At 37.7% G+C, this 20,644-nt stretch overlaps 1 long non-coding RNA gene across 2 annotated transcripts in view; it reads right to left on the bottom strand.

The window, feature by feature from the left end:
• Positions 1 to 905: 905 nt before the first annotated feature.
• Positions 906 to 20,644, bottom strand: part of LOC108585649 — a 39,031-nt gene continuing 19,292 nt past the window's right edge. The window contains exons 4-5 of one of the 2 annotated variants that reach the window (XR_001902255.3): positions 4,884 to 5,015; positions 906 to 1,129 (exon numbers count right to left, since the gene is read on the bottom strand). This is a non-coding gene — a long non-coding RNA (uncharacterized LOC108585649). The remainder of the gene's footprint in view (positions 1,130 to 4,883; positions 5,016 to 20,644) is intronic. The other variant, XR_001902254.3, reaches the window with a different exon arrangement.

Here is a 20,644-nt window from a genome sequence, read left to right as displayed (position 1 = left end):
TTGTAAATTAAATAGACTAATACAATGGACTAATAACATACTAGACATAGACATATAAATACACATGCACATATATATGTATATATTCATGCAATAAAGTTCATAGACTATTACTCCACATTTTGATGCATGCCCCTCAAAAGGAGTTTGTTCTTCATATATAACCCTAATTTGTCCCAATGATCTTTTATGCATGTTCCAAGGTATGGTGTGTCTATGACATAATGACCACCTTGCTGGTCTTGCCTGAATGAGAAGCAGGGCTAGACCAGGAGAACTGAGGAGGAGGCATCCCTATTCCTAGCTCTGCCATAGTCCTGTGATAACTAGTTCTCTTACTTAGCTTCTCAGAAAGACTGTTTACTCATTTGAAAAACAAAGTGTTAGAATTTGATAATCTCTCCTGTCTTTTTTAGCTTTGACGCTATACCAACTACTTGGTAGTTTAAGATGAGGAAAAGGAGGCCGAGCGTGGTGGCTCATACCTGTAATCCTAACACTTTGGAGACTGAGGTGGGCAGGTTACTTGAGGTCAGGAGTTTAAGACCAGCCTGGCCAACATAGTGAAATCCTGTCTCTACTAAAAATACAAAAAAAAAAAAAAAAATTGCCAGGTGTGGTGGTGCACGCCTGTAATCCCAGCTACTCGAGAGGCTAAGGCAGCAGAATCACTTGAATCCAGGAGGTGGAGATTGCAGTGAACTGAGATTGCCCCATTGCACTCCAGCCTGGGAAACAAGAGCGAAACTCTGTCTCAAAAGAAAAAAAAAAAAAAAAAAGAAAAAAGAAAAAGATAAGGAAAAGCAGAGATGCTGGGTTTATCTCAGAACCCCCCAATTTTGCTGGCAATACCATCATATGATTTTCTTCCTTGAGAGAAGGAAACAGAAGACATGATGCAAGTATATTTCTAAATGATTTATTAAAGCATTCTGTGGACTTAGAGCCATCAGCATGGGTGAGGTAATAATAGCATGTGGCCAGTTTCCTCTGTCCATGTTCCCTGCTTGGGTTTTGCTCTGTGCTTGCATATAGCCCCGAGCACAAGTTGTGTTGAAATAGACAGACACGTCTCCACAGTCTGAGTGCATGCTTTCCATGCTGGAGGACTCTCATTTCAGGTTGTGAACTTAAAGAAAAAAAAGAAGGATAAAAACAGAAAAATCATACTTGATTTAATCTATGAACAGTTATATCAAAACATAATACCAAACCTGAAATATCAGCACAGGAAAGGAAAAAAAGTTAATTTGAGAAAGGGCATTATTAATCTCTATCATACAATCTATGTATTTCCTGGCATTTGGCTGCATTCTGTAATTTCACTGCCTTTTACTGCTCTGACATGTTCAACCCCATCTATTCTCATTTTCTTCTGGTTATAACATTAAATTACAGATGATTTTTCCCAATCTTTACTTCTCTGGAGAGGTGAAGTCATTCTCTATAGCCCTTGTATTCTGAGAATTCCAAAGCTCAGCTATTATGTCTGGAATAAGCAGCTGTTCCCTTTTGTTAGAAAAGGCAATGGGTAATACTTTTGAGTTGTGAAGACACTTTTTCTTCTCAATTTTATGAGTGACAGTGGAGAATTGGGAATTATATGTCTAGAGACTCTTGTATTTATCTTATACTTGACAAACACAAAAATAATTAAAAGCCATTGCTCTTATAGGACCAACAGAGCAATACTGATCATTATTCTTACTAACAGTACCTGCTCAGTGACAGAAATTGTGCTGTTTTGATAATTTTTTATTTAATCTTCAACCATTCTCAAATTCATAAACTTTCTGAGATTAGTATTTATGCTCCTATTTAAGATATGAGAAAGTTGAGGGGTTTTTGTTGTTGTTGTTGTTTTGTTTTGTTTTGTTTTGTTGAAAGAGTGTCACTCTGTCTCCCAGGCTGGAGTGAGGTGGCAGAATCTCTACTCTCTGCCAACTCTGCCTCCTGGGTTCAAGCGATTCTTGTGCCTCAGCCTCCTGAGTAGCTGGGACTACCGGTGCATGCCACCATGTCCAGCTAATTTTTGTATTTTTAGTAGAGACAGGTTTTCACCACCTTGGCCTGGCTGGTCTTAAATTGCTGGCCTCAAGCGATCCACCCTTCCTTGACCTCCCAAAGTGCTGGGATTACAAGAGTGAGTCACTGCAGCTGGTAAAATTGGAATTTAAAGAGATTTTTAAAATTGCTCAAAACCTCATAATTACTTAACGTGGAGATGAATATTTGAATCTAGGTTGAACTAGATCAAAATATCTGGACTCTTCCACACTTGTAAACTTTTCACATCAGAACAAAGAAAACCACTGGTGAATATGAACATGCAGGATTTGTTTAAACATAGTAATGATTCTTGGGAAACCTGTATTGCAATGTTTCTCCAGTGTAATATATCAGAACTTACTGTTCTTGAAAATGGGTCTTCATTTAATGAACAGTTAGTTATTCGTATGGCTGCAGTTTAATTAAGTAAAGCAAACCTGTAATGGGCACTTGCCATGTTTAAGGCAAGCAGCAGAGATTAAAGAACAAAGTCACGGCTGGGCGCGGTGGCTCATGCCTGTAATCCCAGCACTTTGGGAGGCCGAGGTGGGTGGATCACGAGGTCAGGAGATCGAGACCATCCTGGCTAACACGGTGAAACTCCGTCTCTACTGAAAATACAAAAAACTAGCTGGGCCTGGTAGTGGGCACCTGTAGTCCCAGCTACTCGGGAGGCTGAGGCAGGAGAATGGGGTGAACCCAGGAGGCGGAGCTTGCAGTGAGGCGAGATCGCACCACTGCACTCCAGCCAGGGCGACACAGCAAGACTCCATCTCAAAAAAAAAAAAAAAAAAAAGAACAAAGTCAATAAGACAGTCTCCACCATTATGGAATACTGTTCTGATTACTCTTTATAGGCCAACAGTGAATAGTGGTACGAAAGGGAGACAAAACATTTTGTGAGCAAAGAGAATGAGGTACTACGGCACGACTGAAGGGAAAAGCAGTTTCATAAAAGGGGTAGCATTTGAGCTAAGCTTTGAGGGTTATACTCGAAGATCCTCTGTCTTGGTTAATTTTCTGTCTTGGTTAATTTAATGTCTTGATTAATTTTCAATCTGATATTTTCAAGCCTAAGGAAATAGTGAAACATAGACGAGGGACAATGTTATGGCGGCTAACTGGATCTATATCTTACCGAAGCCTTTACTTATTACAAACCTCTGACCGGTTGTATAACCTTTCTGCATCTTGTCTAATGTGTAAAGTGGGGAAAAAAATCTGCCCATCTCGTAGTGTAGTTATAATTAAATGAGACGATGCATCCAAAGCCTTTTAGCAGGCATGTATGTGTGGCGCCGAAATGCTCATTTCTGACAGTGTTTGTAAAAAAGCCATTTTCACGTTAGTCTGGTAATTAAATGCATAATATAAAAATGGCGACTAGGTTCAATGGTTTTAAGATATTGTGTTTCATGCCTTGACACAATAATAAATATTTGTGAGGTAAAGTAAATATGAGATTACTTGTTTCAGCAGATTTTTTCAGGGGAGAATTCCAGGACACAGTTGTGATAAAAAACCTGATTGCTCAGGGCCACCCAGTTCTATGTTCATGAAAATGATTGGAATATGCAAAACATGAATGGGCTTACACTTATTTCTAATGACAATAATTAATAAATTCTAACCAAAATCTTATTGCACATAGAATTGCATTGTTTGGAATCAGTAAAATTTGTAGATAGCTGAATTTGAAAGAGACTTGAAGATGTGATCTTAAGTATTAATAAAGAATAAATCCTTACTCTCAGAACTATAGGGGTCAATGTTTTAAAAGGAATCAAATAAAATGTATGTGTTATCTGGAATGAAAAATTTTAGAAAGAAATTTTTTAAAGAGCAAAATAAAGCTAGCTTTTGATAGAATTACAAAATTAATTGGTTAAAAATAAGTGCAAAGATATATAAATGGTCAAAAAGTACAAGAAAAGATATTCAACATCATTGGCCAGAGGAAGGTAAATGACAACCACAGTAAATGCCACATCCCAGTCATTTAGATAACTATGTTCCAAAAGACGTACTAAGCAGCGTTGGCAGAAATGTGGAGAAATTAGAACCCTTATACATTCTTAGGGGGAATATAAAATGGTGCAGTCTTTCGGGAAAACAGTCTGGCAGTTCTTCACAAAGTTACATGTAGAGTTACCCTGTGACCTAGCGATCCATTCCTAATTGCACAGCCAAGTTAGATGAAGCACGTGTCCACACAAAAACCTGTACATTCATGTTCATAGAAGCACTATTCACAGTAGTGAAAAAGTGGAAACATCCCAAATGTCCATCAACTGAAAAATGGATGTATAAAATGTGACGCATCCATAATGGAAACTGTTGGGCAACAAGAATGAATGAATTACTGGCACATGTTACAACGTGAATAAGCCTGGAGAACATCTTGGTGACTGAAAGAAGCCAGTCATAAAATATCACATATGATACGATCCCATTTCTATGAAATATCTGGAATAAGCAAATCCAGAGACAGAAAGTACATCAGTGGTTGCCTAGGGCTGGATACATAGGAGGGAAAAGGGGAGCAACTGTTAATAGGCATGGGGTTTCTTTTTGGGTTGATGAAGATATTCTAAAACTTGTAAAGCTGATAGTTGAACAGCACTGAATATAAAAACATTGAATCACACACTTCAAATGGGTGATTTATATGGTATACGAATTATATTTTCATACTATTTTTATTAAGAAAAAATGACATCATAGATGCTATCAATTTAGACTTCAATGAAGTTTTTGATGGTATTGTGTTTTTAAAAACTTAGCTCAAAAGGCAACTATAGTACAAATAAAATTAACTAGATTGGAAAACTTACCCCAACCAGTTATAATCGCCATCTTATTATGATAAACAACAATATATAGTTCAAGGGTAATACATTGCAGAGTGCTTCTGAACAGGTTGTTCAAAATTTGTCTATTACCATTTTTTAACAAGCTTGAGATTCCTGTAAATTATGAGGTTGAAATTAACAAAGAGACATATATCAAGAAAGATCATACATATGCATGTAAACTTAAAAAATAAGTAAGGAACAGCAACTAAAGTTAATTAATTTTAACCAGCATGGTTTTTAATAAGTGGTTGAAATCCAAAAAATTTTAGACTAAATATTTTTACCTATTTCCATAAAGTTACATTTTTTAAATCTTTACAGATAGCTTAATTGGACTTTTTATTTAAAAATTAGTGGGTAATGATATATCACCTCTTAACAAGTGCCTTAAATCAGGGGTCCCCAAACCCCAGGCCATAGGCAGATACCAGTTCATGACCTGTTAGAGACCAGGCCACCACATAGCAAGTGAGCAGCAAAGCTTCATCTGTTTGTTTGTTTTTTTCTTTTTTGAGACAGAGTTTTCCTCTTGTTGCCCAAGCTGTAGAGCAATGGCATGATCTTGGCTCATCGCAACCCCCGCCTCCTGGATTCAAGTGATTCTCCTGCCTCAGCCCCCCCTAGTAGCTGGGATTACAGGCATGCGCCACACGCCTGACTAATTTTTGTATTTTCAGTAGAGACGGGATTTCGCCGTGTTGGTCGGGCTGGTTTCAAACTCTTAACCTCAGGTGATCCACCCGCCTCGGCCTCCCAAAGTGCTGGGATTACAGGCATGAGCCGCCGTGCCTGGCCAACTTCATCTGTTTTTACAGCCATTCCATATCACTTGCATTACCACCTGATCTCCACCTCCTGTCATATCAGTGGCAGCATCATTAGATTCTCATAGGAGCACCAACCCTATTCCTGGGATCTAGGTTGCACGCTCATTATGAAAATCTAATGCCTGATGCTCTGTCACTATCTCTTGTCATCCCCAGTTGATACCATCTAGCTGCAAGAAAACAAGCTCAGGGCTCCCTTTGATCCTATATTATATAACATATGCAATAGTATTTTATTATATATTACAATGTAATAATAATAGAAATAAAGCGCACAATAAATGTAATGCACTTGGAACATCCCGAAACCATTCCCTCTCTCCCTGGCCTAACTGTGGAAAGATTGTTTTCCACAAAACCAGTCTCTGGTGCCAAAAGGGTTGGGAACCATTGCCTTAAATGAAGGCTGGGATAATGATCAGAAATATTTGTATAGTAACATGGAGAGAACAAAAGAGGATACAGAAAACACAATGAATTAAAAAGCAGAGAAACTGAGGCTGCTGATTCCTAACATCTTGACTAAATAATGACTGAGAAATGCTAGGATGACATTATAAATAAGTGGAGACATACATGTAACTAAAAAGGAAAACAGCATTTAATTGGTAGAAAAAAAATTCCAGTGGAAACAGGAAAATCATCGAGAAAGCCAGACTGGACTCTTTCGTAGGGTTTCATCTCCCTGTTCAACAGCAAAGGGCCTCTATGCTGTCACTTTCTCTGAAAAGTTTTCAGATTTCTCTTTATCAAAACCTTCAGCAATCGGGAAGAAACTTTTCATAGCTCTGCTTCTGAGATGACATTTTGAACTTGGAAAAGAGCAGATGAGGGTCAAAAATATATGTCCCGAAGTTGCAAGAAAAGAGCACGGTAGAAATCATGACCCTCACTTCCCTGACTTTGTTTTTATGACCAGGGTGACTCAGGGGCTGGGTTAGTAACGTCAAGCAACAACCCTATCATTGCTCTTTTCCAGACCCAATTGTTCCCTCTTCTAAACCCAAAAGAAACAGTCAGAAACCCAGGAGTAAACGAGGGAGCCAAAATAGCTTGTAATTGCTACTCCTAAAACAATGCACTTTTTGAAACAAAAATCCCAGGAGTGAATTAAAAGCTGTGAAACGTCTTTATGTTGCTGGTATCCTTCTGTTTCAGTGATTATTACATTTTCAAAAGGGCTCTGGCACAAGGAGATGATTGCTGGGTAGGGTATGAAAAGCTGACAGCTTTCTTAGGAATAAAAAATTACAAAAGTAAAATGTACAAGTTGCATATTGTCAGCATTATACCTAAAGGGATTTTGACCAACTGTGGTGGTGCCTTTCTCCCATGTATTATTATTTTTATTTTGATATTTAAAACTTTATAGATGCTGGATATTAGACTTTTGTCAGATGCACAGTTTGCAAAAATGTTCTGACATTCTCTAGGCTGTTTACTCTGTTGATAGTTTCTTTTGCTGTGCAGAAGCTCTTATGTTTAATTAGATCCCATTTGTCAATTTTTGCTTTTGTTGCAATTGCTTTTGGCATCTTTGCCATGAAATCTTTGCCCATGCCTATGTCCTGAATCGTATTGCTTAGGTTGCCTTCTAGGGTTTTTATAATTTTGGGTTTTACATTTAAGTCTTCAATCTATCTTGAGTTAATTTTCATATACGGGAGAAAATTTTTGCAAACTATGCTTCTGACAAAGGTCTAATATCCAGCATCTATAAAGAATTTAAACAAATTTGCAAGAAAAAAAACAAACAACCTCATTAAAAAGTGGGCAAAGGACATGAACAGACAATTCTCAAAAGAAGACATACATGCACCCAACAATCATATTGAAAAAAACTCAATATCACTGATCATCAGAGAAATGCAAATCAAAATCACAGTGGGATACTGCCTCAGGCCAGGCATGGTGACTCATGCCTGTAATTCCAGCACTTTGGGGGGCTGAGGCAGGCAGATCACAAGGTCAGGAGATCAAGACCATCCTGATCAACATGGTGAAACCCCATCTCTACTAAAAATATAAAAAAAATAGCCAGGCATGGTGGCAGGCACCTGTAGTCCCAGCTACTCTGGAGGCTGAGGCAGGAGAATGACGTGAACCCAGGAGGCAGAGCTTGCAGTGAGCCGAGATCATACCATTACCAGCCTGGCCGACAGAGTGGGACTCTGTTTCCAAAAAAAAAAAAAAAAAGAGAAAAGAAGAAGAGATACCACCTCACAACAGTCAGCATGGCCATTATTAAAAAGTTAAAAAATAACAGATGCTGGCAAGATTATGGAGAAAAAGGAATGATCATACACCATTGTTGGGAGTGTAAATTAGTTCAGCCATTGTGGAAGACAACGTGGCAATTTCTCCAAGGCCTGAAAACAGAAATGCCATTCAACTCAGTAATCCCATTACTGGGTATATACCCAGAGGAATATAAATCATTCTATCATAAAGACACATACACATGTATGTTATTGCAGCACTATTCACAATAACAAACACATGGAACCCTGTGCAACCATAAAAAAAGAATGAGGTCATGCCCTTTGCAGAGACATGGATGGAGCTGGAAGCCATTATACTTAGAAAATTAACGCAGGAACAGCAAACCAAATACTGCATCTTCTCACTTATAAGTGAGATCTAAATGATGAGAACAAAAAAACACATAGAGGGGAACAACACACACGGGGGTCTATTGTAGGGTGGAGGGTGGGAGGAGGGAGAGGATCAGAAAAATTAACTAATGGGTACTAGGCTAACTACCTGGGTGATGAAATAATCTGCACAACAAATCCCCATGACACATGTTTACCTATGTAACAGCTCTGCACGTGGACCCCTGAACTTAAAATAAAAGTTTAAAAAAAAATAAAAATAAAACTTTATAAAATAATGTAAAGTTAAAAATAGAATTTACATATATACACGTATATATTGAAAAAGAGTTTCTTAGAGTTTTGGATACATTAACATGGATTTGTAAACATATCTTGAACTCAGATAAACTTCAAGGAGAAATTGAACACACTGTGAATTGAGCAGTCATTGCTTAGTAGAACTTTGCTAATGTTCAACCAGAGGCAGGAGTAATCATGTTTAAAATGTGCTCCATGGTATTCTTCTTGGGCTGCAGATGGATTATCATACAATTTGGTGAAAGGGCTTTATACAGAGGCCAAGAGATGTAATTCCATCACGCAAGCAAAGACACAAATCTTCAGGCCCGTGTTTCTTCTTTGTAACACTAGAAGCTTTTGAATTGATACTTCTCAGGCTGCCTTTGGTTCTAGCAGTCCCTGACTCCAGATTAGTAGGATAAACAAAAAAATGACAGAAGAAAGGTGACTTTTTCCCATTTGGAAAATTATAATGACCCATTCAGAGCTAGAATCAAAAACAGCATTTAGCAACAGACCACCTGTGACTTTTAAAAATATTTCCAGTATTTCCTTTCTGAACCTAGTCTACACAGAGATTTTGGTTCTGTTACTTCGCTGTATCTTCAACTACTACCTCTATAATACCCCAAGCTTATTGGTGCAGAAGAAAGATACTGGAAATCCCAGGCCTAGAATGCAGTGTATCAGTGTTTGTATTTGCCTTGATATCATTTGGGATTTCTGGTGTATTTTTAACTTTTGCTTAATTTTTAAAGAATTATCCCAAGGGCACTGATGTATATGGTCACTCCTGAAGGATACAAAGATGAACGGAGCTTAGTCCCTATTTCCAGACCTCAGGACTCACAGTGAAGTGAAACAGGCAGACTCACAGGCCAGAAACAACCTTCATCATTAAGACTGTCACATAAAAACTGCACTGGACAGAGTTAAACAGGAAAGGAAGATACTTTCATCCTTGGAGGAAGGCTTGTGGGGAGGCCGGCCAATAGGCTTAGACCAGCTGCATTTGCTAATGGTGCTTATCAAAGTTAGGCTCTGATACAGTTTGGATGTGTTGTCCCCTGCAAATCTCATGTTGAAATGTGATCCCCAGTGTGCGAGGTGGGGCCTAGTGGGAGGTGTTTGTGTCATGGGGGCGCATCCCTCATGAATGACTTAGTACCCTCCTTGCAATAATGAGTAGAATTCTCTATTAGTTCATGCAAGAGCTGGTTGTTTAAAGGAGCCTGGCACTTCCTCCTCTCTCTTGCTCTCTCTCTCTCACTGTGTGATATGCCTGCTCCCTCTACACCTTCTGCAATGAGTGGAAGCTTCCTGAGGTCTCACCAGCAGTAGATGATGATTCCATGCTTCTTGTACAGTCTGCAGAACCGTAAGCCAAAACAAACTTTTATTTATAAATGACCCAGCCTTGGATATTCCCTTATAGCAACACAGAACAGACTAACACAGGCTCCTACTCTCCCACAGAGACTGGGAGACCGAGGCAGTATCTTTCTTAATGATTACATTTCAAAGAGGTGGCTCCCAGTCCCGGTCCTGGAGCCAGAAATCCAGACAAGAAGTTGGGAGATTTACATCTCAAAGGGATAAACAAAGAATTTACAGTGACAAGTTGTCTAAAGCAATGCTCTAACAAAAGGGAGGCCAGAAGCCTAAAGTCAGGAAGAAACCTGTCTAAAGTTTAGTCAAGCTGTGGGGGACACGTAGGCATCTTGGCTGAGATAAAAGACTGTCTGAGAGCACAGAGAGGAAGTAGTTTATTTACTTAGATGAGTATAAATGAGGTCTTTAAAGAAAGACCAAGAAAATGAACAATCTGTCCCCCATAGCAAATCTCTATTTAATCATTAAATCATAATCAAAGTTTTAGTGGGCAGTTTCTTATGAACCATAGGAAAAAGAAATTGTCGTGACTGCTGAAGCACTTGATTCATGATTGTGTGTGGTGGTGACCTGATTAAAATTAAATTTGTTTCTTTTGTTCTTTCTCTGTATCATCTATTTAATGATATAAATGTCTGTGAACTCAACATAAATGGTGTGAGTCCACACGACGGGTGGCTAAGGGAAAAGAAGGTAGATGATGGCAAGGAAGGAAAAACAGAACCCGAGAGAAGAAAGCCTATTTCTCATAGTTATGCCAAGGGCCCCCTGAGCCCCATGCCATGATTCCACCATCCTAGATGTTTACATTTGTCAAGACTCAAAGAAGCACCACTCCATCAAGGGCAGTTTGGCAAATGGTTCAAGAGATGGGGGGATGCATTCTGTTATCCAGGAAGGTGCTATTTAAAAAAGGTTGCTATTATTAAAAATAAGAGCAATCTACCCATTCAAAATGCATGTCTGTGGACCAGGTGAGGCAGGAGAATAGGGTCTGGAGGCAGGGAACAAAAGGCCAATCCACGCTGACTTTCTAGAACTAAATCAAATGGAAACATTTCAGCTGTAACAGGAAATATCCTCTCCATTTACGCCCTATGGCATACACCCAGTAAATAACTTTGTAATGTTACTTCAACCCCTTCATTTACATAGAGAGTACACCACGTAACCAATGGAAACCTCTAGAGGGTATTTAAACCCCAGAAAATTCTGTAACGAGGCTCTTGAGCCCCTAAAAGCTCAGGCTCGCTCCCAGCCTGTGAAAAGTACTTTCATTTTCAGTAAATCTCTGCTTTTGTTGCTTCATTCTTTCCTTGCTTTGTTTGTGCATTTTGTCCAGTTCTTTGTTTAAGATGCCAAGAACCTGGAATCCCTCCACCGGTAACACAAAGAAGCTGTTTATTTTCTGTTTGTGTTTGTTTCTCTTTTGTCTCTATTCTGACGTGGGGGTCAATAAATAAAATATTTAAAAGGTTTGGCTAAACCTATATAACACTCTTAATTTCTAAATGGCAGTTAACATTATAAAGATACCACAATCATGCATATATACACATTAACATTGAGACCAATATTTAAGTAAAATAATATTCACATTTTCTTTCCATTTCCTTTAGTTTTTAAAGCACCAAACCCATGCAATACTAACTTTACCAGATTAAACAAAAGGAAGCACCTGCGATCAGAGGCTATATCTAATTCTACTGGGATGATTACATCACATGTTCAACAAGTCAAATTAATTTTTCCTCAAAAAATAGGGTTTTTAGGCTCTCCCAATATGGTACTGAAGTTTTCATTGAGGATTCAAAACAAGTTTAAGAATGTTCTTCTTGTTAATATACTTTTTTAAAACTTTAGACAAATTAGATTTTACTGAGTTTAATCGAACATTGAATAAAGAACAATTTGTGGATCAGGCAGCCCCCAGACCAGAGTAAGTGCACAGTGAACCAGGGCTGCCTGCTGCATAGCAGTTACAGGAAAGAAAAGGAAAGTGAGTCTCAGAAACTATGGGCTGGGTACAGATTGGCATTGGGCTACTTGAACAGGGTTTGAACAGTAGTCTGCCTGTGATTGGTTACAACACGGCTGTGGTGATTGGTTGAGGCTGAGCTGGTTGTTACAAGAAAGGATTACAGTCTGTTTACCCAGCAAGCTAGGCTGCAGTTCCCCATGCATGGAGAAACCTTCAGGCCAAACTTAATTCAACTTAACAATATAAATTTTTCTGTGCCCTTATAACTCTTGGTGTACCTGTGAGGCCTTTTTTTTTTTATGATTTAACAAGACAGGTACAAAGATTATGTACTAGTAAATAAACTTGAAGCATATCAGCACGAGGAAATTAAAGCAGCATAAAGAGAAAAGATAAATTATGTTGTGAAAACAAGCAAGAAGTGAAAATTAAGAAAGACAGAGCAAGAGAAGGAGAGAGAAGGAGAGAAAACGAGAGAGACAGAGAGGTGGAGAATGAGGAACAAGGTGAAAAACAGAAAAATAAATATGAAAAGACCTGTGTCCTCTCTTGTACCAACCCTTACAATCCTTTACAAGATTTGCCAGGTCATGCTCAATGCATCAGGAAATGGTTCCACGTCCTTCAAGTCACGTGAAGTCCTATGCATATGTCCTCACTCATTCACACATGTTAAGACACATCATGAACAGAGTAAGGAGGTAGGAGAGTGAGACCCACAGAACAAGAGGTGAAGGAAGTGGACACGATGTAGGAGACAGAGGTAAAGTCACGGCAGTCAGGTTAAGGAATGTGACAGCCAGTGAGCTAAAGGGCTTTTACATCTTTATAATTGAGAGATTGAAAATGGCCAAGAAGAATGTCAAAGTTGCCGAGATAAATATTAGAATTATTTCAAAGCATAGAAATGTCTGGTTGGATGTCCTATTGAATGTCAAGTCAATTTAGATTAAATTTCTCTTATTACTCTGTCACTAAAGTTTAAAAATCCACAAAGTACCTTGAAATGGGCAATTTACCAGGTACTTGCTGCATATATTTATGAACATCCCAGAATATTCAAGCAATGTCAGATTCCATCAAATATTGCTCCTGCTTAGCCAAGACTCCAACAGTTCTTCAATACTTCAGAGACCCAACAAGAAGGTGCAATAGACAGACCCTAGATTGATTTTTAAAATATATTTATATAAGTAATGTTCACTGGGAAAATATAAAGCATTGTTCTATTTGCCATGGAACAAAGAACAATGAGAGGCTCTTCATACTCATATTCCAGTCAACAAGAGTGCACGATCCTGTCCCTTTCTAGTTTCAATGACAGTATAATAAGCAGAGAGTAACCTGAAAGTTGACTTGACATTCAACCAGTCAACTACCTTTATTGAGGGCTGAATATGTGATATCCAATGGGCTAAGTATTTCACAGATAATTATTTTAATACTCCCAAGAAACTTTTTGATAAGAAATTCTTGTTATGATTTTATACATGAGCCAACTTTGCCCCAAATTATGTTACGGCATACACACATGCTCACACTTTTCAAAAGGAAAAAGAATGATTTGAACCCAAGTCTTCAGATCACTAGTATTTGCATCACATCAGTGTTTTCTCACAATTCCAGTAAAGTAACTCCAGGCAGAAGAAAAAGAACAAGCATTTCTAGGTGCCTTTGAGCTCCTGATTTTAGTATTTATTTGAAGTCTTGTCTTTCAACCAAACAACAATAGAATGTATATTTTACCCTATTAGACAGCTGTTTTAACTTTTAATATATAAAGACAATGTAGATTTTTCCAACTTTATAAGTAAAATCAATAATCTGAGAAGATTCACAGCATGAATCCTGTGTTTAAGGACTCTTCAGATGATCATATACCTTGGAAAATAGGGAGGGGCATGCACCCCACTTGAGACTCTGCACTTGCTAGTAATACATTTTGGGCTTTAAATTTAGAAAATTGAGATTTTGGTGAAGAGAAACATTTTATTTTATATATGTTTTAACATGCAGTTTCCTGTGAATTAAAGTACTATATATCAAGAAAATAAAAGCCATTAATGCATATTTTCAAACCCTTTCAAGAGGAAAATACAAGAAAACTTCTTCTAAGAGGTTAATATCTCCAGTGATTTTAATAATTAATGTAAACTTATTTATATTCAGACTTCATCAGACCCTCATGCAGTCAAATTAAAGATTTTAGCCTTAACCATCCACCCTTCATCCATTAATTAATTTACTTGGTAAACATGTCTTGAACAATAATTGTGCTAAATACTCAAACACTTAAATACAAAGGTAGATAAGACCCCTGTTTTCAAGAAGTTTACAGTCTAATCGTTAAAATATGGTTAATTTTCTGATTGCTAGAAGGAACTATACTCACTATAATAGAATTTACATAAAGAGCCTCATACCAACAAATCCAATATACCAACTATTACTTTCCTATTACTTGATTTATATTCGGTTTTCTTTATCTAGCATATTATAAAGAAGTCAGTTTTCAAGTTGCAGCAATGTGAAGATGATAATATACAATAACACAGTAGTGTTATATATTTATAGATTAATGAACAATATTAAAAATTCAGACCATTTATTCTAAGAAAGAGCTAAAAATTAATCTCTTAGGCAGTTCACCAGAATCACATTACTTCTGTTCTCCAGTGAATATAATTATTTGAACATATTTTTTTAAAGGCCATGCATCTTCCAAGAACTTGGAACTCCATGAATTGGAAGAAAAAAGTATAAGAAAACCTACTTTGTTTGATTTTTGCTTTATACTGTACTTAGCATAATTAACTTACTGGAGAAAAGGAATTCAATTGATAAAAAGTAATAACTGCAATGGTGAGTCTTCTTGAGGGCCATAGGCTCTCAGTTGGTCAATTAACAAACCCTGTACAGCCTTGGAGCCTCTTCTGTTGATGGTATGTGAACTTCCTTGGTATATGAGTTAATCCACTTAGGAATGTGTCATTCAGGGAGATGCACCCCAGAATGGCTTCTCGTTACTATTTTGTGCAGTTGAACAAATAAAATATCAAAATGTAGATTCTAGATCTCATTTCATATTAGGTAAATCCTGGGGTATGTTAAGATGAAAGTGCTTTAAGTGCATTTCATATTTAGTGGTAACTGCGATTTCTCCAATGAGCTGACCTGGCAGTGCATCTATGGAACAAAATTCACCTGGTATCTAGCCTCAGTCAAAGATAAGTGCATGCTATCTTCTGAGTCGTGGTTTCAACAAAATCCTATTATCTGATTATTCACCTAAGCCAAGCTAAACTACAAGATTAGCATCATATCAAAGATATGAAATGGAATTGTACCAGAGTTTAGCAATGAAAAATACCAAGCAAGAAAAAGTGGGCCGCGTTTTTTCAAGAATACAGATTTCATCCCAGTTTGTCCCATATTGCTCTAATCTGAAGAGAAAGATTCTGTTATTTATATCATTTTGACAAACCACTAAAATAACCTTTGAAAATGGGATGGCATGTGCCTTTAAAAGCTGACGGAGACAGTCCCGAAAAATAGTTTACCAAGCAACAGAGTCAAATTGTTGGGGAATTGCTCTTTAATACATTAGAGAGTCTATTCCTATGGCACTTACGCTAGCCAAAGTAATAAATATAAAATGGTAATTTTTCTCCATGAGCTGTTCTTGCTGCTCCCACATGATTTCATTCCCACCCAGGAGTAATATAACACTGCCTGCTAGCAGGCTCCTGAATTCATGGAAGAAGGCAATGTGCTTCTGCTACTTGGTTAAATGTACTCAAAAGAACTTAACAATTACAATTAGTCCCTCTGTTGCCCGGCACTGCCTGTCTCTATTTCCAGAGTGTGAGTGTCAATGGGGTGTTCAAGTGCCAGGAAATTTTCGGCCCCAATAATAGAGTGATCGAATACCTTTTTGTAACAGGCTCCTTGTCTTCCCTTTCCTTCCCCCACTTCCCTGAAAATGCTGACCAAAGAAGAATGTCTGTCAGTCCTACTAATTTAAATAGCAATAACATCACTTTTAAGGAGAAACACAAATTTCCAAAATTGAGTCATGCATGGAAAACAGTTTATCAGAGATAAAAGATGAATTCACATAGATAAGACTATTAAAGAAGGTTAAAAATGTAAGACAAGTGGGATGTTATAAAACTGGAGTCACTGTGCCTTGTTGCTGATGGCTCATTTTCTAGAAACTCTAAAGAGCCGTTATTTAATGCAAACAGGTAGTACTGATTGCTTTGTTTTTCTAATAGTGAAACACGGATGTAAGTCATTGACATTTTATACAACTGAAGTTATCTTAGTCCCAGAATTTGAAAATTTGAATTTTCCTACCGTCTTTTATTCTCTGGCAGTTTTATGTGCATGTTGCTAGGTAACGTGATGAGAAAATATAGTCAGATGCTGATAATCTAAAAAAGGTTAAAAAAAAGGCTATATATATTAATATAAATATAATTAATATATAAATTAATGCAAATTTCTTTTTTGTTTGTTCCCTAGTTTCTGAAGAGGGTACTCTCAAAGAAAATGGTCTACTTCTAGTTAGGATTAATAAAGCTAGAAAGTGTCCACTTAAAAACAACAAAAATGGCTAGAAAAAAAGAAAATGTTTTCTTGAGCTCAAAGAAAGCCACGGTTGCAGAGCTCCCAAGGAAATCCAAGGCAAGCTAGGCCTCCCCAAGGACATTTGAGGGAAGCATTTACTTACCTGCAGTAGCCATGAGAGTAATCAATGCCAGCTGCCATGCAGTTGTGCATTAGCCCTTTCTCACACTGTTATAAAGAACTGCTCAAGACTGAGTAATTTATAAAGGAAAGAGGTTTAATTGACTCACAGTTCCACATGGCTGGGGAGGCCTCAGGAAATTTACAATCATGGCAGAAGGAGAGGCAAACACATGGTCCTTCTTCACATGGTAGCAGGAGAGAGAAGTGCAGAGTGAATGGGGGAAAAGCTCCTTATAAAATCCCCATACCTCATGAGAACTCACTGTCATAGAACAACATGGGGGAACTGCCCCCATGATCCAGTCACCTCCCACAAGGTACCTCCCCCAACACATGGGGATTACAATTTGGATTACAATTCAAGATGAGATTTAGGTGGGGACACAGAGCCAGACCAAATCATTCCACCATGGCCTCTCCCAAATCTCATCATTCTCACATTTCAAAACACAACTATGACTCACCAACAGTTCTACAATTTCAACATTAACCCAAAAGTCCAAGTCCATAATTTCAATGAGACAAGACAATATGAGCTTGTAAAATCAAAAGCAAGTTAGTTACTTCCAAGATACAATTGGGTATGGGTATTGGATAAACGCACCTTTTCCAGTGGGAGAAATTGGCCAAAACAAAGGGGTTACAGGCCCCATGTAAGTATGAAATCTAGCAAGGCAGTCATTAAATCTTAAAGCTCTGAAATAATCTCCTCTGACTCCATGTCTTACGTCTGGGACATGCTGATGAAAGAGGTGGGCTCCCGCAGTTTTGGACAGCTTTGCCCCTGTGGCTTTGCAGACTGCAGCCCCTCTCCCAGCTGCTTTCATGGGATGGCATTGAGTGTCAGTGGCTTTTCCATACACCTGGTGCAGGCTGTTGGTGGATCTATCATTTTGGGGTCTGGAGAACAGTGGTCCTCTTCTCACAACTCTACTAGGCAGTGCTTCAGTGGGGACTCTGTGTGGGGGCTCCAACCCCACATTTCCCTTCTGCACTGCTCTAGCAGAGGCTCTCCATGAGGGCTCCACCTCTGCAGCAAACTTCTGCCTGAATATCCAGGCATTTCTATGAATCCTCTAAAACCTAGACAGTGGTTCCCAAATGTGAATTATTGACTTCTGTGCACCCGCAGGCCCAGCACCACCTGGAAGCTGCCAAAGCTTGGGGCTTGCACCATCTGAAACAACAGCCTGAGCTGTATGTTAGCCCCTTTTATCCATGGCTGGGATGCAGGGCACCAAGTCCTGAGGCAGCACAAAACAGCAAGGCCCTGGGTCCGGCTCACAAAATCATTTTTTCCTCCTAGGCCTCCAGACCTGTGATGGGAGGTGCTGCCATGAAGTCCTCTGACATGCTCTGGAGACATTTTTTTCCCATTTTCTTGGTGATTAACATTCAGCTCCTTGTTACACAAATTTCTGCAGCTGGCTTGAATTTTTCCCCAGAAAATGGGTTTTTCTTTTCTATCAGATTGTCAGGCTGCAAATTTCCAAACTTTATGCTCTGCTTCCCTTTTAAACATAAGTTCCAATTTCAGATCATCTCTCTCAAGTTGAAAGATCCACAGGTCTCTAGGGCAGGGGAAAAATGCCACCAGTCTCTTTGATAAGGTGCAGCAAGAGTGACCTTGGCTCCATTTACCAATAAGTTCCTCATCATCTGAGACCACCTAAACCTGGACTTCATTGTCCATATCACTATCAGCATTTTGGTCAAAACCACTCAACAAGTCTCTAGGAAGTTCCAAACTTTCCTATATCTTCTTGTCTTTTTCTGAGCCCTCCAAACTATTCCAATCTCTGCCTCTTACCCAGTTCCAAAGTCACTTCCACATTTTGGGGCATCTATATTGTAGTGCCCCACTCCCAGTACCAATATACTGTATTAGTCCATTCTCATACTACTACAAAGAACTGCCTGAGACTGGATAATTTATAAAGGAAAGAGGTTTAATTAACACAGTTCTGCATGGCTTGGAAGACCTCAGGAAACTTATAATCATGGCAGAAGGAGAAACAAACACATGGTCCTTCTTCACATGGTGGCAGGAGAGAAAAAGTGCAGAATGAATGGTGAGATATGAAACCATCATATATCATGAGAAAAACCTACTCCCATTCCCTCACCCCTAGTAAGCACTAAGTAACAAGACAAAGAAGCCTAATACTGGGGGACAAGCAAAAGCCTAGAGCACCATCCTCTGTGTGGCATAAATGCATCCCAAAAAACAAGGGTGAATGGTACAAGAACAAAAACTTCTTGACTAGGTAACTTCACTGATGGATTCTACCTAATATTTAAGAAAAAAAATGTCAGTTCTACAAAAACTGTTATGGGAAATAGAGCAAATACTTCCCAATGTATTTTATGAGGTCAGCATTATTCTTATCCCCAAAGCCTACAAGGAGTTTATAAGAAAAGAAAATTATACACCAGTATCCCTCATAAACATGGACACAAAACTCTTCCACCAAATAATAGCAAATAAAGCCTAAAGCCCAACAGTATATGAAAAAGATAATACATGATGATAAAGTAGGTTTTGTCATGTGAATGCAAGTTTTGTTTCACATTTGCCAAAATTCAATGTAATTCATCATGTCAACAATCTAAAAAACAAAGAAATATATTATCAGTGTAATAGTTGCAGAGAAAGCATTTGACAAAGTTCAACATCCATTCATGCTAAAAACTCTAAGCAAACTAGCAATTAATGGCAACTCTCTTAACCTGAAAAAGGGCATATATCAAGGCCTACTGCTAACATCATACTCTTAATTATAGAAGACTGTATTATTTCCTTCAGATCAGGAATAAGGCAAGACAACTCAGCTCATCACGCCTACTAAATATTATACTGGAGATCCTAACTAGTGCAATAAAGCAAAGAAGGAGGTGGAAGGGAGAGAAAGGCAGATTAGATAGGAGGAGATAAAATTGTCTTTATTTGAAGGAAGTCTATGAAAAATATCAAAAAGGGTCATCAAAAATATTACAAGAGCTTATAATTTACCATAGCAAATTTATGGGTACGAATTCAATATACAGAATCAATAACTTTTAAATATATTAGCAATGAGCAATTAGGAAATAAAATTTAAAATCTTCACTTATTATGGCATCAAAAACCTGAAATGCTTTTGTATAAATCAAATATATGGAGGATCCATATGTCAAAAATTACAAAACATTATTGATATAATTCAAAGATGGCTTAACTATCAAGATATAACATGTTCATGGTTTGCAAAATTTAATATTGTTAAGATGAGAATTCACCCCAATTAACCTACAGAATTTGTATCAAAATTATAGTAATTGTGTATAAATTGACTAAATGTTACTAAAATGCATATAGAAACAAATAAGAACTAAAACGATGAAATGATTCTGAATAAAAACACCAAAACTGAATAGCTCACACTCTCTGATTTCAAGATGAACAATAAAGCTAAAATAATAAAGTTAGATACTAGAGAAGAAATATACATATATGTAAATGAAATATAATAGAGAGTACAGATACAGACCCACATATATTAAGTGAATGAATTTCAGCAAAATTACTATAATAATTCAATTGAGAAATTATAGTCTTTTGACAAATGGTGCTGGAACATCCAGAAGCAAACATGCCTTCAATCCATATCTTGCATCATATGCAAAAATCAACTCAAAAAAATCATAGATCTGAATGTAAAAATCCAAAACTATAAAACTTCTAGAAGTAAAAACATAGAAATGATTATTTTAATTTGACTAGAAAATAGTTTCTTAAATATAAAACAGAATCCATAGGTAAGTAAAAAAGGGCAAATTAAAACCTCAGTGAATGCCCAAGATAATTATTAAACCATTAATCAAAGAGAAAAATAGTAATGAAAGTGA

The sequence above is a fragment of the Papio anubis genome, chromosome 6 (genome assembly GCF_008728515.1).
Source record: "Papio anubis isolate 15944 chromosome 6, Panubis1.0, whole genome shotgun sequence".
Classification (NCBI taxonomy): Eukaryota; Metazoa; Chordata; class Mammalia; order Primates; family Cercopithecidae; genus Papio; species Papio anubis.
Note: the sequence above shows the minus strand (reverse complement) of the source record. Positions and strands in the feature narration are given on the sequence as shown.